Here is a 26,337-nt window from a genome sequence, read left to right as displayed (position 1 = left end):
TCTCCATTTCTATATTTCCTCCTGCAAAGGTACATGATCCATCCCAGCAGGTGATCAGTCTGCCACACTGTGTAAAATCTTGGAAAGGAGATGCCAGACAGGTACCAACTATGAATTTCCTTAATGTAGATGGATGTGCAAGAGCAGAAGGACACAGATTGCACATCAGCAAGCTTTAGTTCTTTTCCAAAGCAAATATTCGGTGACTTTTCCTTCCCTCCAATAACCGGCTAGAACTGGGATGGGGAGAAGAGTGGTTTTGGTATTTGAAAAGGAACTCACCATTTAGCAACTTGGCTAGTAAAAGTGTTCTGGCATGCATCCACATGCCTGCACTCTGTACCTTCCAGGGTTGAGAGACTAGCTAATGATTTATAGTCGGCATAAAATCACCCAAGGGATACACAGGAGCAGAATCTTGCAGGATCTTGACTAATTTTAAGAGGCAATTTTGTAGAGCGGTATGAGGAGAAAGAGCAGGGAAGCCTTTGGTGCTGAGGGAAGTGGGCCTGATGTCTCTTTCTTCCTTGCCTCTGCCGTTCACAACATCCATCCTGGAACTCTCTCTGTTTCTTGGCAAAATGTACTATTTTTGAATAATATGATTCTTAAATGATTTCACAACAATTTCACACCTCACAGAAACCCTCAGGGTTTATAAGCAGGGCATCACCCTTGGGATCATGGGATGGCTTTGCACAATCTCGGACAGCTCACTTAAGTCTTGCAAAAAGAAGAACATATGTTTTATATTAGTTTAGATGGACAGAAATATTTCATTTAGAGTTAAAGTCTAAGATTTCTATGTATTCCCTGGATATTGAGTATGGTGCAGGTCACTAAATATGTGAAATATATAAATCAATTTGAACAGAAATTTATTTGTACTATGGTTCCCCAGACCGAGTTCCTTCTTTCTGTAGTATGTCAGTGATGAAAAAGAATCTGGACTATGTGTATGTTTGATTATAGATTGGCCAAGGTTTCTGATTCATGTAAAAGCAAACCAAACAGGTGATAGCTATAATGCAAGTATTCAAAGTACTTTTTCACTGAGCAGTAGGTATTTTTGAAAGAGTTTTAAGAATTTCTTGTGGAATGGAGTTGCATTTCTTGTCACTACATTATGCACCACATTGTGATTTTTCTCAAGGAAAACCTGAAGCTGATACCTTGCAAGAATGCCAGGTTATATGAGTGAAAAGAATAATTACTTTCCAGACAGCAAAACCTTACTCTGTCACTAGGGTTCTGCATTAAAAATGCCAGAAAGAGACAAGCAATTGAAGGCAAATCCATTTACTCTGGAACACACCGGCCTATTGCAGGCAGGAAAGACATTCAGCCTCTGAAGGAAAACAGTCCAACCTTTTAGTTCTGACTAATCCTGGCTGAAAATAGTTTACTGGATTTGGCTTTACTGAAATAAACATAAAGGCTCGAATTATCCAGAAAAATATTTTTTGCATTGCAAAATTAATTTTTGTGCAATAGGATTTCCCCATTTTCCTACTGTTCCCAGGCTTTGCAAAGACATATAACTTTATAAAGTTGACTTTTGCTGAAGTGCATGATGAACATCAAAAATAGAAATAGTTCAGTGAAATAATAAGCTGATAGGTTAATGTTTGCAGGCTTATGCATAGCTTCTCATTGTATTGTTAAGGATGTATGGGAGATAATTTCTCTACCTCTGATCTGCCCACTCCCCACTTCTAGATGGAATCTTTATAAAATTCAGATTGGTGATTTAACAGTGTATTGAATCTAGGACCACAAAGCATTTATTTACACATGTAATAGTGCAAATAATAAACAGTGTTTCTTAGGAGCTGACTAATGCTGCAATTCTAGTTCTGGGGCTATATATTTTTAGCAGGAAGCCTTGATTTTCTTCTAAAACATACATATTATGGGCAGTATGTCTTCTGAAAACTGTTATGTTGCTACATGTCATCTGCTTGATTTGTAGGGTGATAGCCTACTGGCAGCAATTAATTTTGCTGTGAAAATGTAGCAGTCTTCTTAAGTTGTAATCCAAGGATAGAATACCCTGGTTTTAAAAGTAGATATACACCTGGAAAAAATGTATTTTTCTGCCTTTTGCAAAACACGTATTTATAGTCTTGGAGTCCAGACACATACAACTGTTACAACTAAAATGTTTCATCTCCTACTGATTTAAAATCTGATGGTAGTTGACTCAAAGCTCAAGATCTTTGCCAAGTAAAATGGCCACATTCTTCTTTTGCAGATGTGAAGTGATCTTTGGTTTTTGTGGCTTGTCATACACTGCAGGGCTAGGAGCAGTCTAAATTGTAAGACCCAGGCCATTTTTTGTTTTACGTATGTTTAACTGCTATTTTCTGTGTATTATAGTTAGAGTTAGTCATTTTCACTTGCTTAGCTTATTGACCCAAGAAAGAAATGATGACCACATTGTGTTTGGTGACCATGACTACAAGCAGCACAAAGAGCTTCTGGAAGTTATGGTAAAATAGGGGTGTGTGAGAGGGCTAACTCAGTGATGACTTGCTTACAGTAAGCGGCTGCCACTGGTATCCTCCCTCATGCCAAATTCCGTGTCATGCATGAGAGAACACATTCTCAGAATCTCTGACCATGACTCCCTGGATTTATCAGAACCCTGGGATTCACATCATTCAGGATTCTGGGTGGCAGAACTGGGGGAGGGCTGTGAATTTATTATTTGGTTAACTTACTGGAAGAAGAGAATGGGTTCTTTTCCTTCCCCCCCAACTCCACCCTTCTGTAGATCTCTTTCTTATTGCTTCTGTGGAAAACCCAACCAGCTGCTCTCTTTCCAGGCCTGGTCTCAATTGCAGACACATTCCCATCCAGTGGCAAAGGGCTTGAGAAGTAAAGACTTCTGTAGACAGGCAGGCAGACCTCAGCTAGTCAGAAACCAGGATATGCCAATATTACTTTTAAAAATACCTGACTCCATTCACTGCTATCTATTAACTATAGTAATTTCTAGGTGCTAAATCTCTCTATTTTGACCTTCCTGAGCTTAGACCAACTGCAACCTTGGTAAATCTCAGAATTATCAAATTATTTGAGCATTGTCAGCTATAACTGTGGAATTCTATTAAGTTTTTCTGAGATGGTAAGGTCACAGGTCAGAACAAGTCATGGAGTCTCTGAATTTGTCCCTTTCCCAAATCCCTGTTTCATGTTCCTAAAAGGACAACATGAAGTGTAACCCCAAACCGTAGATGTACACTAATCATCCCTAACAGTATCCATGTTAAATGGTTCCAACAGAGTGCACCCTGAGAATGTTTTTACTGTAGATCTTTTTGCTATTAAGTTGAAGAGCATGAGGTGGCTGGGTAACGTGCCCAGTGAGTGTGTTCTGAATGAGCTTAGGCATGCTCTGTCTGTTGGTGCTTCTCATGAGAAAGCCTGTCTGCCTATCTGGGGCAGAGTGAGTAGAGGGACACAGGGTTCTGTTGCTAGGATCAGAAATAGGGATGACTTGCCTTCACATGTGATTGAAAGCAGTTGTGCTAGCAGGTTAGGAAGTGCTGATAAGGGAATTAGGGGGAATGTGGGTCTCCACTTAAATTTTATTTTTCCTGGATGAATTTTATCCAATGGCAAAAAGGAATTTTTCAAAACTTTTACCCACCCACGGATTTTCATGAAAATGTCACTGACCAAAGACCAGTTTTGAATTTTGTATGAATTGACTCATTTCTCCACAGGCATTTTGCCTGGCAAAATCCAGAGTATTTGCTTTGGCTTGAATATTGGGCAGTGGTGCTTTTTAAGTAACATTGGATTATGATTTCAAGAAAATAAATACAGAGCTGGAACCATGTCCCCATTCCTCTTTTATGGCCTGATGTATGGGTTCACAGGCCAGCTTTGGCCTCGTAAGACATGTCTTGAGGAAATGTAAATTCATTGTAAGCTGTGGAAGAGCTTTTTCATATCCACTTTTATTTTGATAAGACTTGGTATTGATGTGGTCTATGACCAGAAGGACCTTAGGAAGATATCATCTAGGCATAATTCTTAATCCCCACTTCATAATCCTCATATTGGCAACAATGAATAAATTATCATAATACCAAGTATCAGTAAGGGTATGGAGAAGTGGATATACTTTAACATTGTTGGAGAGAGTAAATTGGTGTAACCACTTTGGAGATCAATTTGGTAATACCTAGTCATGTTGAAGATGAGTCTATCCAATAAAACTGTGTCAAGGTGCCTACCCTAGAGAAACTTTTGTATATAGTGGCAAGGAGACATGAAAAAAGGTGTTTATTGCTTTTGTCTCTCAAAAAAAGTGTAAATAACATAACTGTCCATAGATAAGTCAATAAACTGTGGCTTATTCCTAATGAAATATTATGAAGGAGTTTAAAATTAAAATACGCATACATATATTACATATATATCTATTAACATGGATACATTTCAAAGAACAATGTTGAGTGAAAAAAATATGTGTACAAGGGTGTATATGGTATTAATACAATTTATGTATATTTAAACACAAACTGGGCAATATTATACAACAGATAAATAATTATGTGATTAAACAGTAAAATCATGTGGGCAGGGTAATTAGTAACTTTAGGATAGTGGATACCTCTCAAAAGGAAAGAAATAGAAAGAGATGGGATGTGAGGATTTTACTCTTTTTTTCCAGAGAGAGAATTGAAACAGATATGGCAAAATATTGTTATTTTAACTTGATGGTGGTAATATAGGTATCATAGGTGTCTGTTATAATATTTGGTATACTTTACTGCCTATTTGAACTATTTCATAGCTATAAGGATATATTTTTATCTAAAAATAAATGAAAGCCAATTACTATCACATTCCAATTTCTTCCCACCCATATCATTTTTTTTAGATGAGAACAAAACCCAGAGAAATTGATTTTTCCAAGACTGTTAACGTTATTTAGCTGTTCCATACTTAGAGCTTCTGAGGCTGCAGTTCTTAACCCTGGCTGACACTGGAATCATCTGGGGAGTTTTACAAAGTACCCCTACTTGGGTCCCATCTTCAAAATTTGTGATGTAGTTGACCTGGGATGCAGCTTCCAAGGTGATTCTAATGAGCACTCAAGGTTGAGAACCAGTATTGTAAAAGTTTTCCAGTTCTGACATTAGTGCTAGATAAATAAAAGCCTACCCTGTTACTTCTGTTAAGATGCAGGGATGCAGTGTTTAGTAGAGAGTGCATGTCTACTTATTCTCAATGGCCTGACAGTAATCTCTACATTATTATCAATGGCCTGACAATGATTAGGGTAGTTTAATGTTCTCTTGTAATAAAATTCAGAGACAAGATAAGATATTAGAGTGATTGGTAGTGTCAGAAGGCTTTCAACTGAGTGTCCATTTCACGTTCAGAGTCTCTTTCTTTACAATTATTAGTCAAAGTTTGGGAGGAGTCTTGCACTGAACCATGTATACATTGTCACCACCTCCTTGCCTCCTTCATTTAGCAGTGGAGCTGACAAATTTGTCACACTGTTCCCATTTTTAAAGGTAAGATAGAGTATTCTCTCTTCCAAACACAATGCAAACTTTCAGCTTTTAATAGAAAATGATCTTCAAAACACTTTTGCTACTATGGACATTTCTGAAGAGTTGGTAAATTACCAAAATATTGAATTTTCTCTTCTATCAAATCTGCCTGATGTGATTAAATAAATAAAATTAACATTAATATCCTCTTTGTCTCTTGAGGTTGAAACACCACCAGTGAACATCTGGTAAAGATCAGAGTGAGTGTAGCTTCCAAGTCATATCCCACAAGGCATCGGTCTGTCAGATATTAAAAGCAAACTCCATGATTTAAAAAATAAAACCAAGTCTTAAGATTTCTTTCCCCACAATTTTATGTAAGAGATACAAACATATTTATCTATGTAAGCACATGTTCAACATACTGTAGACACATATATGTCACCATAAATTACAAATCCCTTGGTGTAGGTAAAAACGAAACCACAGAAATCCTCATTAGATGGGGCATTGACCACAGTCTATAAGGCATCTGTCAAATCGGATTTCATATCCCAAAACACAGTTTAGAAACCTGCCATTTGGTTAAAGGTTTAATTTGGTTTCCCTTTAGAAAGCATTTAATTCAGTTTACCTGGGGAACTGACCTTTCATGAACTTTGTCCTGAAAATAAATTCATAGCAGATTTGGGCAAACATTTCAAAGCTAATCGTGGTTTATGTTTCTTTGCCCTGTGATTCTAGGATTAATGAAAAACAATAGATAATGAGAGCAACCCTAAGAGGTTAAATATTTGAGGCTTTATCCTCATTAAACAAAATCATTAACTACACGATGGTTAATGTTCCTTTTAGTTCATATTTGTTTTGTGATTTTTCTCTAATTTCATGCCTTCAAATAATGTCTTTAAAATTAGAAAGAATTATGTAAATCTTTTCATAAGTGATCTGATTAAGGGAATGTATGTCGAACCTTTGGAGATTTGTTCATATATAGATTCTAAAATACGTTTTCTCAGTTCTTTCAGACTGCACCAGTGTGGAAAATTAGTTTGGCAATATATTAGAAACACCCTTTGTGACCTTTGGAGTATTTCTTGATTGCCTTTTCTTTGAGTGGTTGTGTTGTCATTTTTGGGTCCAGATAGAATTTGAATGTGTAGAGTGAAAGACCAAACACATTTATTTTTCCAAAAAGAAGAGGTCATCTGATTTTCTTTGATCTTTCAGAAATGTTTTCTTCAAGTTCTGAGTAGAATGATTTGGAAAAGAGATGTTTATTTTTTTTTCCAGACAAATTTATTAGTTTCCACTGTAATTGCTGAGTCAGGGCTTCTAAGCTATCAATACGACAATGCTTGTTGTAACCCTGGACAGTGGATCTGTGGTTGGTTAACCCAGAGCCTGCGTAGGGAAGACTTGATTTTACGTCTACTCTAACTCTGGGAAGCCTGTGTCCTTCATCCAGAAGGGAGACCAATCTGTCTAATAGGTGTCATCACTCATATAGGAGGGTGGTGTAGATAGGAATTTGGTGAGAAAGTAGAATGAAACCTATGTGTTTTTATTTTGCAGCACAGTATTTATTTTCATTTTCTTGGGCCACAGGTACAGAGCTTGAGTAGGGAGAATGCTTAATTTGTTAGAAGGAGAATTTTGAATAATTTTTTAAATGATTAGTTTAAAAAGTTGTTGAGAAATTAGAACATGATATGACCAGCTTCTGGGCAGGCAGGAACAATATGCTTGGGTAAATATATACCCTAATGCTCTAAAATTAGGGTGAGCATATACTTTATTTTTCAAATCAGCACACTTTTGAGAGTGAAAGTGGGTTTGTCTCACTGGAACATCAGTCTAAATCAGGATTGTCCTGAAAAAAATTAGGGTATATAGTTACCTTACCCAAATAGTATGTGTCCTGATGTGTTTACTCATTGTGTGTTCATTCATTCATTTGATCACTGAGTGCAAACCATGTACCTTCTCTGGGGGGCACAGAAATAAATGAGACATCCCCTTTGGGAGCTCACAATCTGTTGGGGTGACAATTGTGTAAACAGTAAAACAAGGGCTGTGATATATGGCTATGCAAACTTTTAATGGAAAAACTAGGTGACGAAGCTCCCAAGTATGCCTGTAGAGATTGGGCAGGCTTGTTAGAGGAGGTAACTGCATCCTGAAAGAAGACAGTAATTCTTACAGAGAAAGGAAAGGAGGCCATTTAAGTCTGCACATCGCTGTATGAAATAGCACAGGAGTATGAAAGAGCACAGAGGAAGACACAATTCTCAAGTAGTTTGATGGTCCAAGACTAGGTAGTAGCGGAAGTGAGGCTGGAAGGAGTCATGAAGGACTTATACTACCAAATAGGGATCATTTTTAAGAATTGGAAACCTAGTTAATATAAATGCAAATGTAGTCAATAAAACATATCTTAGGAGGGTAGCATCACTGAGGTAGCAAGCACTGTGTTTCAGTGGATGCGAAATGAAACTTTGACTTCCCCAGGCCTTCTCCATTATCTCTTAAAGTTTATAGTTTAATTCCTCATTAAAACATATCCCTTGGCAGCTATCATATGAAACACACGTTTATCTTACGCCAAGTGATCAGCTAGGGAAATACGTCAATGTAGACTAGCATGAAAGCATTTTCTGTTGTGGACTTTAAAGAAAACAATTAAAAATCTGGGGAAGACTAGAGACCAGAGTTATTTGATCAATTATGTAGAATGATTAAGATGTGGACAGAGGCTGCATACATTATCCTAAGTATGAGTAGCTTTCCATTAGTTAAATATTTCCTTTTATAATCTGTAAAGAGAGTGAAGTATTGTACTGTTAAACAAAGGTTTGGACTGGTGCTCATTATGCTGAGTTCGTCAGCCTTTTCAATATTTTTTTCCTTCACTGCTGAGATTTACTTTGGAATTTTTTTTTTTTCTGCTCAGACTGAATTAATACAGAACAGAGTGAAATGCTTGAGCTGTTTAGAGGAGAACAAATTAAATCAATTCCCATCAAAATGGCACCCGTTCCCAGTGACTCAGTCCTGAACACCATAGAACGCCATGTCTCTCTAGACTGGGGAAGGCAGCATGAAAGGAAGACTTGCCTTTTGTTACTTGAGCTTCTTTCTCTGGCAGCACGAGCCCTCCCCTGGGTTTGAGCCACCCAAGGTTTTAGAGTCATTTGCCTGTTGACCGGAGAGCACAGCCAAAGGCCCAGGTCAGTGGACTCAGACATTCAGAATGTTCTAGAGAGGGCATCTGATTGGTCCTGGATCCTTGCTTTTAAAATTTATGAGGCAGATTCTCAGGCTTCTCTCACCACACAATTTTCTTTTCTGTGTTTTAGAATGTTTGTTTGAAAGTGCTTTCATTTTTAAATAGGGGCCTGGATATTGGGCCTGTTGCATGTGTTTTTGATGAGATATATTGTTACTGCTGACTCTCTTTTGTCACTCTCTTTCCCCATCCCTAGTCCCAGTGTCTAGTATGAAAATTGCCCTGAAGAGCAAATGGTGATTTATTAGCCAACAGAATAGATTTGGGGTTGGGAGAACAGTTGTAATGAAGCGAAAATGGAGGACTTGGCCTTAACCAAAATTCTGAAATAGAAATTTGTCTTTCATCTCATTTGTGGTGAACCCTACTGCCTTCTTCCCTCAGAGTTTCCATGCTGCTTCACAGGCCCCATGCCTTGCTCCTTATTTTCCTCTCCATCGAATTGAGACTTGCTTTTGGGAAAGAACTGCGGGAAAGAGAAATTCATACATATAATGGTGAACAGCTGAGAAAAGATTCAGTGTGCTGGCTCTCCCAAGGATATCTACATTTTAACGAGAAACAAAGTATTAAACCTTTTCCTTAGACCAAAAACTTGTTCAGAGAAATGGAGATGAAAGAAAATGACTATGTTACACAAATTCTGAGCTACTATATTACTTTAATTCGCACTATCACCCTCAGAGCTAAGTAATTTCTGGGATTTGAGATTCAGACTCTCTTCTTCCTACTACATATTCAAAGATCATTAATTATTCACCTTTGAATCCTACCCACAGCACGTGGCTCAATAATTAACCTACTGTAGACCTCAAATGTGCACACATGCATGCACACACACACACACACACACACATTTGAAGCTAGGTGACGGATACATAGAGGTTTATTATTCTGTTATTTGCACTGTGTGAAGATTTGAAATTTCCCATAAAAAATTTAAAAATAAAGAAATAAAATGGTTTTGTGTAATTCATAGGAAAGAAAAGAACAGTTTATTCTCGTTGGCTCCTCAGAAAATGATGCCGGCCACGTGTTTTCTTTAGGTAACCTGTGTTCTTACGATCTGAAAACAAATTAAGTTTTCCATTGCTCTTGATGGTCTCTGAGATCACTCTGCTTAGGAATGAGATGAAAGATACTCTTGGGCAGTAACATGATATTTAAAAAGGCAAATGATAAGAAGGGAGTACTATTGGAATACATTAAAATAATTTAACCCAAATATCAGTGGCTTGCTATGATAGGAGTTTATTTCTTGTTTTTGTTCTAATGTGGCTAACTCTTTATGATTGTATAGTGACTCAGGATGCTTCAATCTAATGGCTCTGCAATCTGAGTCTAGGGTAAGATGTTGAGGATTGTGGAGAGGTTTTAGGAGCCAGGCATGGAAGTGACAGGCTTGACTTTTCTTATCCCATTCGGTAGCACTCAGTCACATGACCTCAACTAACTGCAAAGACAGTTGGAAAGAGTGGTCTTCCTGTGTGTCTAGGAGGATACTTAAACACAGAGTATTGGTGAACACAGAGTATAGTATCTGCCACAAGGAACTAAAAGTGCCCCCTGCTTCTTCTCTGACTCACCCCTGTTTTCTATATCTCTTGGAAAGAAAACACATTTCAATCTTGATCTTGGAGCTTTCCGTGAGTGGCGACCTGGCCTCATCAAAGAACTTTAAAGACCATTTATTTTTTTTTCTTTCCACTGCTGGCTCCTATAACTTGCTTTTCAACTTATTAAATCTTTCCCAGCCCAACCATTTTTTTTTTCTTATTGACTCTCCAAGGATTCCATTGCCATACAATCACCACTGCTGGGGAAATGCTCCTTATCTCAAGTGGATTACTCAGATTTTCCCACCTTGTCCAAATTACATGTTCTTGGGGCACAGTTCCCCCCTGCTCGTCATCTTTCTAAGCCATGAGTATGTGTGATGTCTTCTTGTCCCACAGGCACTTACCCTCAAGGGAGATCTGCTCATTATCAAGGGCAAGGTTATAAATGAATCACTGAGAGTTCTAGCATTGTGCACAGAAATTTGGTGTGAAGGGCTATTTTACTAAGACCCTGAAACACAATACTCCCCATCTGTTCATAAAGTAGCTTATTTGATACACACAATGTGGTCATAAATGCTCTTCTATTCTCTGAATGCTTGCTTTTGGTCATGAACTGGCACACACTCAAGGAAAAAATGACAATGTGCCTCTATGGACACTTTTGGTCCATTTCCATAAATATATTCAAACAAAATGAAATTGCCTGGCTCTTTATAATATGTCCTTTAGTGTGTTTAAGCTTACAAAATTACCCCCAAGGATGACAAATTGTAAACATCATGCAATACCACAGCCCTGGGTCAAGGCCTGTCTCAGTGTTCTACCGACATTCGCCCTTCTTAGAAACGTTTAAAGTGTTTTAGGAAAATGAAGCTAGGCAAACAAGCTTATCGGGAGCGACAATAAAAAAAATCATTGATTCTAATTAGGAGGCGTCACGTATACAGAAACAAAGCTGCTTTTGTGCAATGAAAGGTGTTCCCTGAAACACATGGAGTGCTTTCCAGTGGCTTTAGATAATCACGCTGACAAAGTTTCAGGGCCCTGACCTTTTGGCCCATCTCAAGTGATTCAGCAGCACTTGTCGAAACTTGTCTAAGGTGTTGGTGGAAGGTGTGCTGGGATACAAGTTGTTATAAAGGTGTGAAAGTGGGACAGGTGCCGTTTGTTTCTGAAAGCCCCAAACTGCATCATAAATTGAGGTAGGAAGAATTCAGGTTCTTGAGGCATGGATTGAGTTTATTGTAATTATCTCTAGTTGTCCCTCCCTGTAGCAAGTATTTCCCCAGCAGCCTAGTGCATTGACCCACTGCTGGTGAGGACTCCAGCTTCTTATGGCTTAGGTCACCCCGATCCTGTTCTTTTGTGTGTCCTGGGAAGACTAGCTTTAGATTGTGACTCTGGTTTTGTGCTGTGCCCATAGAATGAGGCTTTATGATGGAACCAGTCAAGAAAAGAGCTATATAATCTGAATAAGGGAGAAATCACTCTAATTGCTTACTCTATTGAGATAGTAAATCAAAATAAACAACTGTGTCACTGTCACTTTTCATGAATTCAGAACCTCGGAAAAAATGAATGTCACTAGACTACAGAGTCAGGAAAATAGATCTTGGTAAATCAATGGGCAATTTAGTTTAAAATTAAGAGTACATATTGACCATTTGCAGTGTCAATGGTTTATTTTCAAGGAGGAGTTTCATAAAAGGCACTTTTAGTTGCCTGATTATACATTTCCTCCAAAGATGGTTTGCTAATTACCATCAGTGAGTAATAGGGGTTGCCAAAAAGGAAAAAAAAGTCCATTGTGTTCCAAAGGAATGATGCTGCCAAGTGTCTTGACAGGCTCCTGCTGCACTTGTCAAACAGCTGTGCCTGGGAGTGAAATTATGAAGTTGGATTCTCACTTAGCCAAGATTAGAATAGGCTTAATTGAAGGTGTCTGCAATGGGGGACAATTTCAAATTCTTAAGTACAGAATTCATGCATTTCTAAAAACCATTCTACTGACCATCTCTAAATCACTTTGTTTTGTCTCTGCCCTCATTTTCACTCAGATAGGAATGATACAAAATTTAAAAGAGGAAAGGAAATAAAAGAAAATTGTCTTTATATGGAAAAATTCTAAGGTTATTAACATAATTGTTTCATTTATAAATATTTTAGATCTTTAAATATTTGGCTTACATTTTAATACTGAGTTGCTCCTCTAATTATAGGTGTGCATTTTCTCTTGGTCTCCAGATGTGACTTTCAGGTGCAAAACAGCAAGTCCTCTGACAACTATCTCTATTTCACTCATTTAACTATTTATTAAGCAACTATTTCATGCCAGTCTCTCTTCTAAGCACTGAGGATACAGCAGGGAACAGATCAGACCCCTAACTCCCATCCTCCTGGAGCTTACACTCTGGAGGGGGAAGATAATAAATAATGCAGATACCTGGGGGAAGAAAGTTCCAGGCAGAGAGAATAGCAAGTACAAAGGCCTCAAGGCAGGAGTGTTGGCCAATTGTGTTCTAGAAACATCAAGGAGTCCAGGGTGGATGGAGAGGAGTGAAGGGGAAGAAGAGAAGAGACGGTGATGGTGATGGAAAAATGGGGGCTAGATTGTTTAGGACCTTGGAGCCCACTGAAAGGATGCTTTTGAGTAGAGGAGTGATAGGGTCTGACTTATGTTTTAATAGAATCCCTAAATGCTGTGTGGAGAATAGATTGATGGGGAACAAGGAGTAGAAGTTGGAAGACCAAACCTCTTAGGATTGGGAGCACTGTGGTAGCCTTCTCTCTGGTCTTTCTTCTTAATATCCAGTGGTAGAAGTTGGAATAGCTGGTTGGATTCTAGCTATATAAACATATGTAGCTAGACCTGAATTGAATATGAGGTGTAGAGACAGAAGTGTCAGAGGTGACTTTAAGGTCTGGTTCATGTACCTGGAAGGAGGCGGGTTATCTTTAACTGAGATAGGGATGATCGTAGGAGATTTAGGGAGGAAGCAGATAGGGTGATTTTGTACTGTTAAGTTTGAGGAGCCTTTTAAACATTCAAATGGTGAATCTGGAGATCAGATGAGAAGTCTAGACTGATGCCATTTTTAGGACCACCTATTTCTAGATAACATTTAAAATTATGAGACTGACTTACCTAATATAAAGTGAGATGAGAAGTAGAGTCATGACAACATTGGTGCCTACCTTGTATTCCATGGTTGAGGGGCAGGTTGGTGGAAGGTGAGAGGGGTAGAAGAACGAGTGAATTTCTCTTTACCAAACACCCGAATACCATGTATCTCCTTCGTCCTGTGTTGTTGTGTTGCCCTGACCCCACCTTGGATGTATCAAGGAGAATTGCAAGGGGCCATTGAAAGCAACAAGGTGGAATGGAAGTGGTTGTTCCAAGTGAGCCTGCCATTGAAATCCCTGTGTTTATGCTTCCAGGCCAGAATATAGGCAAACAAAAAACAAGGGGGACCTCTTCCAAGAGAATATATTGATTTCCACCCTCATGGTCTTATGATCTTAAAATTGGGGAACATTAACAACAGTATCCATACATCTTAGTTCCTACAGACCTCAACAGTATGTAAGCAGACACTCTGAAAAACAGTATTATGTTAGTTCTACCATGCAGGTGACATGGTGATGACAGAGTCCAGGAACAGACAGGAAGACCTTTTGGTCAGTGTGTGTTGAGAGGATTCAAATAGCAATTGGTAGTTTTTTTCTGTTTTTCCAACAGTGAGATTCTAAGATTATATCTTTTAATAAGTTAATCTCTCAGTGAATTTGGTGGTATCTTGCATTCCCTGAATGCATCTTCTTAGTTGCCTGGCTGACTTCTCCTTAGAGTGACTGCTCTGGTAATGTCTCCATGGTGTTGATGAGAAACAATATGAAATGGCTACTGGCTGAAAGGTCTTATGGGTTGTACTCAGGTTCACATTCTAAATGTTCAAGGCTCATGTGCTGTTCTTGACCAGTGAAGCCTAATGAGTCTGTAAAAATAATTTTAATTTCAAGATCACACAATTATATTTCTTCTTACTATAGAAACAGCTAAATGAAAAACCTTTTGTGTACTAGGCGTTGAATTTGTTTACTGTGATTATGATAGCTAGGGAACAAAACTTTGTGTTTTAACTTTTGGAAAATTTTATGATGTTCATGTCTATGGCTTATAAACAGCAATAAAACTTCATTGGCTCCAGTGGGATGCCTCTTTTATTTGACCGGAGTGTTATGTCATGTCCAAACACAGAGAAAGGATAGTGATTTTTTTTTCATTTTACATGTATTTGTCCTTTCTATTGTGTCCTATCTTTCCAACACCTCCTTATTCCTCTGTCTTTTCCTTCTATGTAAAGCTCTTAAGGATGACATAGAAAAGAAAATGGAGTTTGCAACAGTGTTTGAAAGGCTTATGTGTGTGTGTTTGTTTGTGTGTGTTTTCCATCCAGTGACTATGAAAAAAAGCATATTCGGTGCTTAAAAGCAGTGACATTTAGTATTTAAGACTATGTCTGAGGGACTAGAGATTTATTTGAGGACTGTCTTATATTCTCTAGTGAGATATACTATCCTACTAGTTAGGGCAGTGCTTTGTAAGCTCAACACTATTGACATTTTGGACATTTGGACTGGGTTTTTGTTGATGAAGGGCTCTGTTGGGTATTGTCGGTTGTTCGGCTGCATCCCGGGCCTCTAACTACCAGATGCCACTACTTCTGTACCCTCAGTAGTGACAAACATGTCTTCAGGCATTGCTATATGTCTCCTGTGGGAAAAAACTGCCCCTGGTTGAGAAACACTGGGTGACAGGAACAAGAATTTATATGCCTTATTTATTGTAGAGACAGGGCCGTTATTCTGAGATTTCAATCAGTGCCTGAAATACAGATACTTGGCTTAAGAAACAACTTCGCTTAGCCGCTTCCCTAGCCTCACAAGGACCCCAGCTATGACCTCTGCAGCTTCTGATGGCTAGTTGATGGGGGAAGTAATCCTTTATGCTTCCAGAATTATAGCAGGAAGGAATGTGAACTGTTCCAAGTACTTAGTTGACACTGAGGTTTTCTTATAGAAATACTAATATAAATGGAGAATTGTCTTAGAATAATTGTTGTGTCTAGAATTTATCTTCTTCTGGTGGAGAAACCCTGGGGCAGAAGTAGTGCGTATTTTAAGCCAGATTTCTAGGCTTAGATGGAGAATAATCCTTATAGATGATCAGTTGCTCATCCATTTCAACATTGATATTAAAACAGTAATATACTGAAAATATACAGAAAATTCGTGGTTTAAGTTTGCAGTTTTACAGCATCTGTGTCCTTGGATGCTCTGCCACTTTGTTCTAGAAGTGAAACCTAGTTCATTCTTCTGATTGGAATAAGTTGTGGAAAGGGTGCGCTTTTGGTGCAAAGTGGCATGAGATATAGTGACTCACTAACAGGAAAGAGTTATCTTTCCATCATGACCCAACTTTGATAAGAAAAGCCAAAAAGAAGCTTGAGATCTACAACTGTGTCAAGCCGGCAGTGCTTATAAGATTAAACTTTTTTTTGAAACCAGCTAATTGGAAACAGTTTAAAAACAAACAGCTTTCTGAATCTTAATCAGGAAAATAGTAGGTATAATTATTGGTAGTTACATGTATTACCCTAGAAAAATAATTTCTAAATTATAAGATTGTTTAGCTAACGTGTTCCACCCAGGAGACTTGAATCTAGACTGAGTTTGGGGATATTTTATTTAGAACAACTAGTAGCAATAATCGACACTGACAGATGATAACAGCTTTATGTGGTTTATACAGAATAACAAATATCCCACTATGCTCATGAAAGAACAAGAATTAAGTAAGAGCAGCTGCACTTTGACATTTACTTTGGACCCCAGAGAGAAAAGAGTTTCATAGTTTGAGACAGACTATAGGGAAGCTGTACTATACCCCAGATAGTAACATCTTCCATTGAAGTCAAGTTTACAAAGCACTGTCCCATACATAATCTCATTGGACTCTCACAGTAATCCTTTGCAGTAGAAAAGATGGTTGCAATTTTTATTTCCATTTTAAGGCGAGGAAACAGCTCAAGTGATTTTATGTAAGGTTACACACCAGTACGTACTGGGTTGTGAACCAGGACGCAGGGTTGTTGGGTTCCTTGGTCATTACTTTTTTCTGTTCCCCCACAGCCTTCCATGAAGTTGCTGTGATTTATGTTTCCTTCATTTGATACTCTGTTGTTTTGCAGGGCCCCCTATCCCAGTTCCTTCCTCCATTCCCACCAGGGGTGGCTATTACATTACGTAACTCCAGTGGTGCCATTTATTTTATGTGTTCCTTGATATTGTACAATGTTCCAGGAGGGGTGCCATGCACATAGATTACATAGAATCCCATCTGGGGGGGCAGTTTCTACCCCAGTGTTAGTTAAAACTGTAGAGTGGTAGCACAGATGAGTAAAATGGCTTTCTATACTTGGGAGACTTACAAGAATTAGTTTTTTTCCTTTGTCCTCCACCTCAATATTATACCACTTAGAACACTAAATAATTCTATAATACTACTTGTAAAAACAGCCAACTGAGTCCTGCTAAATTAAAAAGAAAGGGACACCACTGGTTTATTCCTTTGGTTAAAAAAAGGCCTCAGAATTTGACACAGAATCGTTTGATCCTGTTTAAGATTATGTAATTTTGTCCTTTTGAATTTGGTTATTCTAGAAAATGTATGGTTTTACTTAATACAAGAAACTGTACATCTCTCAATCATATTTTCAAGGAGTATGAGAAGTGAGCTTTTTTCCCCTTTGTTTTCCCTGATTATCCAGGTGTCTTTTATCCTATGTTATTGTACACCCCCATTTAAAAAATACAAATACTCTCTCTCATGTTTCCAGAAGTTATTTGTCTTCTTTCCTTGGGACTAAAATGCATGTAAGGGTGTAAGGTTAATGACTAGGATAGTGTGTGGCTTCACAATTCAGCCCTGGCAGGGAGCAGGGCCAATTATGATGGAAGGGAAATGACTTCCCAGTGTAAACCTCGTACCTGCATACTACACCACCTGTTCTGGTTTCTGTTCTAGGAACTCTTTTACCAATATATAACAGAAAGAAAACTATGTCAGATTGAGAATACCATGACCTTTTATTGTTACACAATTTTGCGTTTCAAAACATTCTTCTATAGTATGTGTCATTTTATTCTTACAAAATCCAGTATGGGAGGCAGAATGGGTGGTCTAATTGTTTCCAGTTTACAGGCTGGGAAACTCAGAGTCAGAGAAATTACATGAGAGAATTGCCCAAGTTAAAAAATTATTTAACAGATGACAAAATCTTTATGTTATGATGTAAATCTTTTCATTTTCACCCAAAATAATATTAGGAATTTGAAGGTGAAAACAAATCTTAATCAATTTAAATTCTCTGTGGAATGAGGTGAGGTATGAGTACAATGTAGACATTTTAAAATATATTTCTCTTCCTACTTAATATGCAACTTATTGTATCCTGCAAAACAGGAACCAATAGAAATTAGGTTTGGAAGGGACTTAGAATCAAACTCCATTTTGGAGGAGGACTTTGTTATGGGTTGAATTACATTCGCCTAAAAGAGGTATGTTGAAGTCATCGCCCCAGTACCTCAGAATGTGATTTTATGTGAAAACATGGTCTTTACAGAGGGAATCAAGTTGAAATGCGTTCATTAGGGTAGGCCCTAGTTCAGTGCAACTGTTGTTCTTATAAAAAGAGAAAGTTGGACACAAAGACAGGTGTGCATTGGGGGAAGGTGATATGAAAAGACAGAGGCACGGGGGGTAACTCCAAGTGAAGGTGAAGGCAAGGGTTGGAGTGATGCATCTACAAGCCAAAGATTGCCAGCAAACCACCAGAAGCTAGCAGAGAGGCATAGAACCGATTTTCCTTCAGAGTCTTCAGACCCACACCTTGATTTCAGACTTCGAGTCTCCAGACCTGTGAGATGATACATTTCTATTATTTTAAGCTACCCATTAAAGACGACACGTTTCTGTTATTTTAAGGTTATGATGCTTTGTCACCACAGCCCTAGGAATCTAATTCAGACTTCCCTCTGTGCTGGCCACCTGGAGGCTGATGCAGGTGCCCCCGCCTCTTATTCCTTCTTGCCGTCGTGACCGCAGTAAGCTGTGCTGTGGGACGTTGCACTTTGTCTTGAGGGCAGTGGGAAGGGTCAACCGGATGGTGTTCGGGACACATTCTGGTCTGTTATTCATCAGGGCTTCAGACTTACTTGTAGTATGTGTTTTCTGAAGCTGACTACTGGGAATTTTGGGATCAGCACATTGAGACCTGGATGTGAGTATCTCTTACTTTTTGAGCTCTGCATGCAGGTTTTTGTCTGTTGGCAGTACATGAGAACTAATTTGGGGTGAACAAATGAGTAAGTTTCTAGGGAAAATTAATTCAAGAGTATATTTTTGTTTAAATCATGATCCTTGGAATTTTACATCTCCATTTTGATCATAACTTTGTACTATAAACAGAAAGTAAAAAGGTAAAGAAGTATGACATTACAGCAAAGGATGAGGCAGAATATTTTGATAAATTTGAGATTACGTTTTTAGAACTACACTGATGGTTCTAAGGCACAGTTGTAGGATACATAGTTGGGAGAAAGAAATGCTGCAGAGGCCTTAGTTCACATCCAATTTCTCTCTCAGGGTAATATGTTTACTGGATTCTGCTGCCAGACCTATTGGTTGCTTTCTTCGGGGGTGAGGGTTAGTTGATGAAGCCGTTTGTTAAGTAGCCGTTTGTTCTGTTTCTGTTACACAGCGTATGGATCTTGCTCGTGGAAAATGTTAGTGGTGCCCCTTCTATATCATTCATCTTCCACTCCTCCATTCATTATTTCCAGCTCCCCATTAGTAATTCTTGGATCACAGAGGGACATCTCATTAGGAATATACCAAGGTCAGTGAATGACATGGATTTGTGTTGCTGCAAGATTTTTTTTAAAAGCAGTCATTACTCAGAATCACAAAAGGGAATTAGCATTTAAGTCAGAGTGTTACAAAGTTTTGAAAGTGAATTCTTCCGTAGCTCCAGTGAGATCCTGAGAGATGGGAATTTGTTTTTATTTTCATATGTCTCAACTGCACCAGCTCTTCTTTCTTTAATCATCCAGTGTCCTGCTGTGTGGAAGACTCTATGGGCCTTTCAGTGTGATGCTGAGACCCTGATTTTAAAAAGTTATGAACTATTTCTGATATCCATAAAGCTGTAAGAGTAATATGACAAATACCAAAATAGACTGATGGAACAGAATGGAGCCCCGAAATGGCCCACAAAATAAATTGAAACTTAATATTTTAGAATTCAGACTTTTTTGTTTTGTGGGTTTTTTTGTGTGTGTCTTAATTGGTTAGTGGGCCTTCCCACTGCTTTTGTGGATGATGCAAATCTGGCACCAATGGGGTTCTTAGGATATGATCTCAATAAACTGCCTGTGTTTGTCAGAGTCAGGATTTAACCAGGAGATATTTTTGATACTGAGCAATTCAGTGTGCTTCACATTCAGCAGCAATAGCACTGCACATACCGATGGCTGTTTGTATTCTAAAATATTTTATCCTGGCAAAATATTTTGGTCAGTATGCAAAGCTGGTAAAATCTCTGGCATTTTGCATTGAATTACCCATAAATTCCTGAGGTCTTTAATCAAAAAAGAGGGAGGAAGCTGGCAGAGGTAGTCCTAGGAGATGCCTCCTCCCTTCCTGTGCCTTCTCACTGAAGGGTGTGCTGGTGACTTCTAGGAGAGAGTGACAAGACCATCAACTGAGCCCACCCCTTCTTGCCCAGGTGGGCACTGAGGCCCAGGATTTCATCTGGGCCTGCATGTTTCCCTATTCCTTCTTCTAGAGTAGACATCCCGTTATGTTATAGATCTTCACTTAAGCAGAGACTCACTCATACTTTCTTTTACTTTGAATCCTGGAGGAATATTTTCCTTTTGACTCTTAATTTATGGTAGAGGCAATATCAGTTCTCTGTGACTTCAGGTGACAGGCAGATGGAAGAAAGGATGGTCCTGTCCCTACAAGTTGGAGATTTGCAGCTCGCCAAACCTTTAGGGCCCTAATGGGAGGAAAATGTCTGCAAACAGAAGCCCTCCCCGTGGAGCGAGGAGTGACTTGCGTCCAGCATATCTCACCCTTTGTTTCCTTTCCTCCTTTATTTATTTATTTATTTATGACACAGTCGTGCTCTCTTACCCAGGCTGGAGTGCAGTGGCATGATCTTGGCTCACCACGACCTCTGCCTCCTGGGTCCAAGAGATTCTCCTGCCTCAGCCTCCTGAGTAGCTGGGATTACAAGTGCCCGCCACCATGGCTGGCTAATTCCTGTATTTTTAGTAGAGACGGGGTTTTGCCCTGTTGCCCAGGCTGATCTTTAACTCCAGGGTTCAAGCAATCCACCTGCCTTGACCTCCCAAAGTGTTGGGATTATAGGTGTGAGCCACCACATCTGGCCAACCTCCTTTAGTTTATAAGCTGTTCTCCGCCCCCTTCATTTCGGCCTCTCCCTTCTCCTCTCCCTCCAGCCTTGTTTAGAACACTGGATCACATCACAGATCACTCTCCTGAACTCAGGGAGGGAATCGTCCACACTAGAAGTAAATTCAGATTAAATGTAATTTTAATTTAGTCCTTCAGTCACTAACTTTAACTAAATTCAGTAAGAACTCCACCACCCCCAGCTCCAACCCCACCTTTAAGAATTATAAATGACTACTGAATTAAAGAAAGGGCCATTGAGAACTTAGAGTTCTGGATTATTTGCAGGATGAATGTGTTACTTTTGTTTTTCGTATGAGTTAACAATACAAGTGACCTTTCAGTTGAAAACTATTCCTGGACTATGTAGGAGTGATTCACTGTATGTCCTTGTAACACAACTGGTAGGAAAAAAGAACCGAATGCCCAAATTTACTTTAGTCTAAACAGAGTTAATTAACCGCACATCGTCTGGTTATTTTAACACTATGTAGAAACATAGATTTTAAGTCACTTTTGGTGATTCAGAGTTTTTTTTTTTTAATGTGAACTATTTAATCCTTTGGTTAATGAATTTATCTTTGTTTTTTTCTCCTTATTTTCCTTTAAAAATATATCTCTCTTCTTTGCATTTAGATGTGTTTTTATTGTGACAAAATCTGTGATAGAGACCTTCTTTTTTTTTTTTTTGTATAGGTTACTGGGTGTAGAGAAAATACACCAAAGAGCAAGGAGCCCATTTTTGTAGGTAGAACCATTTAGGTTTGATTCCTTGCTCTGTAACTTGTTGGCTTTGAAACCAGGACAGTGACTTCTCTGAATGTCTGTTTCCTAGCCTGTAAAAAGAGGATAATCATACTTACGTTGTGGAGTTGTTGGCAGGGTTAAGAGACATAATGGAGAACTACAGTGGCAGACAGTTAGTAGGAACTCACTTCTTAAATGTTAATTCCTTTTTCCTTTTGTGTGGGTTTAACTCAGTTTAGCTGTAGTATAGATGGATCCTTAAACATGAAGCAAATTTGTAGCTCATTTACTTTCATCATTCACGGATGAGTAGTGGTGTCTTGTTCAAGAGGAAAGAATTGTTGTAGAGGAAACGGTAGAACTCCTATGTCCCTTTCTTAGGCCCAGACTCTTCCTCTTCTAATATAGAGGAATTCTGAGGATTACCCATCACTCAGTAATCCTTACTATTGAATTCTATAAAACATAGCAGCCGCTTCGGCAAACCTCCCAATCTAGTCTCACCAAAAGATTTAGAGTTAGGAGCAAATACAATCTCCATTACTTGCTAGTGAAGGCAAAGTTATAGTACATATAATTTGTAGGTCCTGTGGTTGTTATGAAACCCCTTCATTACTATCTCTCCTGAAATTTAGAAATACTCAGAATTTGGATAGCTTTTTAGTATAGCATGAGTTGACACCCAGTTAAAACATTTATGTCCAGAAGTAGAAAGCTAGTTCAAAGGATGTGTACATAGAACAGAGAATACTAGAGGCTAGGAAGGGTAGGCGGAAGGCGGAGATAGGGAGACATTTGTTAAAGGATACAAAGTTACAGCTAGATAGGAGGAATAAGTTCTCATGTTTCATTCATCTGCAGGATGACAATAGTTAATAATAACATAGGGTATAGTTTCAAATAGCTAAAAGGAGGATATTGAATGTTCCCAACACGAAGAAATGATGAATGTTTGAAATGATGGATATGCTAATTACTGTGATCTCATCACTATGTATTGCATGTATTGAAACATCACTATGTGCTCCATGAATATGTACAATTACTATGTTAAATAAAAATAAAATTAAGCAATTAAAAATACTTCATTTGATATGTAGAAAATATATTTACACTGTGATTTTAAAATTTTGTCTTAGTTTGTGAGCCAAATAACTTCAAGTGGCTACACTAAAATAAGCCATCAGATCTAAGATCATTAATTTCAAGACCTTCTAATTTTAGGAATGTTAAATGAGAACATATTGCCTTTAGAATAGAAGAAATGTGCAGGCATGGTCCTTTAACACTGGCTAGTTGAGAAATGAGAGTATTTCGATTTTGATATGTGCACGTAAGTAAATACCCTTATAGGCTTTATGACTTTCATTCGTTTATTTATGAATGTTCAATTGTATTTGCCATGGTAGTAATGGAACATTCCTGTTATAGGCTGAGGATTGTAAAATGTTACTAATCTAAATTGTTCAGGATCATACTATCCCACTTTGACCTTTATAGCGCTGGCACGTAACCTGTCTCTAGAAATAGGAACTAGTAAGAATATTTTATTTAGAGTAAAAAAATAAAAATTAAAGTGGAGTAGATGTTGGCAGATTTCACTTACAGAGGAGATTGTACTGATTTGCACTCTCACTAGCCATATATGAGCGTATCAATTTCTCCTACGTCTCACCAACAAAGTATGTTAGCAAGATTCTGATATTTGCTAATCTGGTAGGTAAGAAATGTTTGTCTTTTTAATAATTTGATGACCCAGCTTGTGTTCCTCGGTTCTTCTTGTTCCTCCTTTCCTCTTCTCTTCCATGTTCCATTCCCATCTCTTTCTGTCTATCTTCAGGTATTTTTGGTTGAGATTTTCAATTGCTTAAAGCCATTTATTGGGAAACATCCACTGAACAGATGATCTGGAAGAACCCAGAGTTCAGGTATTTGCAGGAAACTGAATTCAACGAGGATGAAAAAAGCAATGAATCACTCTTAAGAACTAGTCAGCAGCAAACTATTGATTCAATACACAGTTGACCTAAAATTCCACAGTTTCTGAGATGCAATATTATAAGGTGAGATCTCAGGGTTTCTGAAGTATTGATAAGGCCTTCTGATCAACTTGTCTTGTCATAACCAAAGAATACGTGTTTGGCCTTAAATGGCCTAAAATTTAAAAATATATATATATAGCAGCATGAAACCCAACACACATAGCTGCAATCTAGAAGAGCTGCAGACATACAAATCAAACTCAGCCAGTGGGTTAGCAAGGAAGCTGAAGGTATCTTGTCCTATGATAAGCTTCCTCAAGACTAGTATCCAGTCTTCTGAGTATTTATAGCCCCTTATCATACCACTAGAAGGCTAAGCCCATGATAATCATTTGCTCCTTGCCAGTTTAAAACATGCTAGAAAACCAAGTGACTTTGGATTTAGGGCCAGCACCCTGAGTTATTTTTAAGCCTCCAGGCCACCCTTCTCTTCAGGCTTTGGCTGAATAGCCCGTGCTACCCTAGGGAGGAAGCACCGAGTCTCTTGAGTCTGCTCTCCTCTGTCCTCCGCATGCCTTGGTTCTTCCCTTATGCACGCTTTGCAAGAGCTGGCCTTACTCAGTGAAAACTTTGGAGGCAAAGTGACTGGCTCTTTTCAGTATTTTTCCAGCAGGAACATTCATTCATTATATTAACTTTTTTTTTTTTTTTCCGGGCAGCATACCATAGTGATTAAGAGCATGGACTCTGGAGCCAGACTGCCTGGATTTAAATCATGACTCTGCCACTTACAGGCTGTGAGGCCAACATGTTACTTTTCCACTTAGTGCCTCATTTTTCTCATCTGTAAATGAGGATAATGAAATATACATGCAGGCATGTGCCACATAACAACATGTTGGTCAAAGAATGGCTATGTACACATACAACAGTGGCTCCATAAGATTATAAAGGAGCTGAAAAATTCCTATCACCTACTGAAGTCATTGCTAATGTCACATCATGGAGCAATTCATTATTCACGTGCATGGGGGTGATTCTGATGTGAACAAACCTATTTCACTGCCAGTTGTATAAAAATAAAGCACATATAGTTATGCACAGCACATATTACTTGATAATAAAAATCTGTTTTACTGGTTTATGTATTTACTATACTATACTATATGTTTTATTATTATTTTAGAGTGCTTTCCTTCTATTTATAAAAGAAAGTTAATAAAACAGCCTCAGATTGCTCCTTCAGGAGGTATTTCAAAAGAAAGCATTGTTATTATAGGAGATGACAGCTCCAGGCATGTTACTGTCCCTGAAGACCCTCCAGTGGGACAAGATGTGGAGGTGGAAGACAGTGATATTGATGATCATGACCCTGTGTAGGCCTAGGATAATGTGTGTGTTCATGTCTTTTCAACAAAAAATTTAAAAAGTTTAAACAAATTAAAGAAAGAAGCTTATGCAATAAGGAAATAAAGGAAATATTGTGGTGCAGCTGTACAGTGTGTTTGTGTTGTAAACTGAGTGCTTTTACAAAAGAATCAAACAAAAAATAAAGTTTATTGGGAGGCTGAGGCAGGCGGATCACAAGGTCAGAAGATCGAGACCATCCTGGTTAACACGGTGAAACCCCGTCTCTACTAAAAATACAAAAAATTAGCCGGGTATGGTGGTAGGCACCTGTAGTCCCAGCTACTTAGGAAGCTGAGGCAGGAGAATGGCATGAACCCAGCGGGCAAGGCTTGCAGGGAGCTGAGACCGTGCCACTGCACTCCAGCCTGGGCGACAGAGTGAGACTCCGTCTCAAAAAAAAAAAAAAATTATAAAGTAAAAAAGTTACAGTAAGATAAATTTATTATTAAAGAAAAAAATTTTTAAAATAGATTTAGAGTAGCCTAAGTGTACAGTATTTGTAAAGTCTACAGTTGTGTACAGGAATGTCCTAGGGTCTCACTTTTCTCAGCACTTGCTCACTCAGAACAACTTTCAGTACCACAGACTCCATTCCTGGTAAGTGCTCTGTACAAGTGTACCGTTTTTTATCTTTTATATGGTATTTTTACTGTACCTTTTCTGTGTTCGGATACCATACCATTGTATGTTTGGATACGTTTAGATACACAGATACTTACTGTATTATTCTGTTCTCATGCTGCTATAAAGACACTGCCCGAGACTGGGTAATTTATAAAGAAAAAAGATTCTGCAGGGCTGGGGAAGCCTCAGGAAACTTACAATCATGGTGGAAGGGAAAGCAAACACATCCTTCTTCATATGTTGGCAGGAAGGAGATGTGAGAGTCGAGCGAAGGGGAATGTTTGCCATAAGTTCACTCTGCTGTTTATAAAACAAAATCACCTAACACGTTTCTCAGAACATATCCCTGTCATTAAGTGACACATGACTGCACATTCATACTTATGTTGTGTTTATGTGTGTGTGCGTGCATGTGTGTAGTCTAATGAAGTGCCTGGCTTATAGTAAGTGATCTGTGTTTGTTATTATTGTTTGTATTTTTATTTCCACTAAGGATAAATGGAAAAATGGTTACTGTGTACTGATCTTACAAATGTTTAATTATTTTTTTAACTTAATTTTTTTTGAGACAGGGTTTCACTCTGTTGCCCAGGCTGGAGTGTGATGGTCTGATCATGGCCCACTTCAGCCTCGAACTCCCAGGCTCAAGAGATCCTCCCAC

At 38.5% G+C, this 26,337-nt stretch overlaps 1 protein-coding gene across 5 annotated transcripts in view; it reads left to right on the top strand.

Moving 5' to 3' along the window:
- GLIS3 (GLIS family zinc finger 3) overlaps positions 1 to 26,337 on the top strand; it is a 499,006-nt gene that overhangs the window by 187,061 nt on the left and 285,608 nt on the right. The gene's annotated exons all lie outside the window — the stretch shown is intronic.

Source organism: Trachypithecus francoisi, unplaced genomic scaffold (assembly GCF_009764315.1).
Source record: "Trachypithecus francoisi isolate TF-2019V2 unplaced genomic scaffold, Tfra_2.0 Lachesis_group16, whole genome shotgun sequence".
NCBI lineage: Eukaryota > Metazoa > Chordata > Mammalia > Primates > Cercopithecidae > Trachypithecus > Trachypithecus francoisi.
Note: the sequence above shows the minus strand (reverse complement) of the source record. Positions and strands in the feature narration are given on the sequence as shown.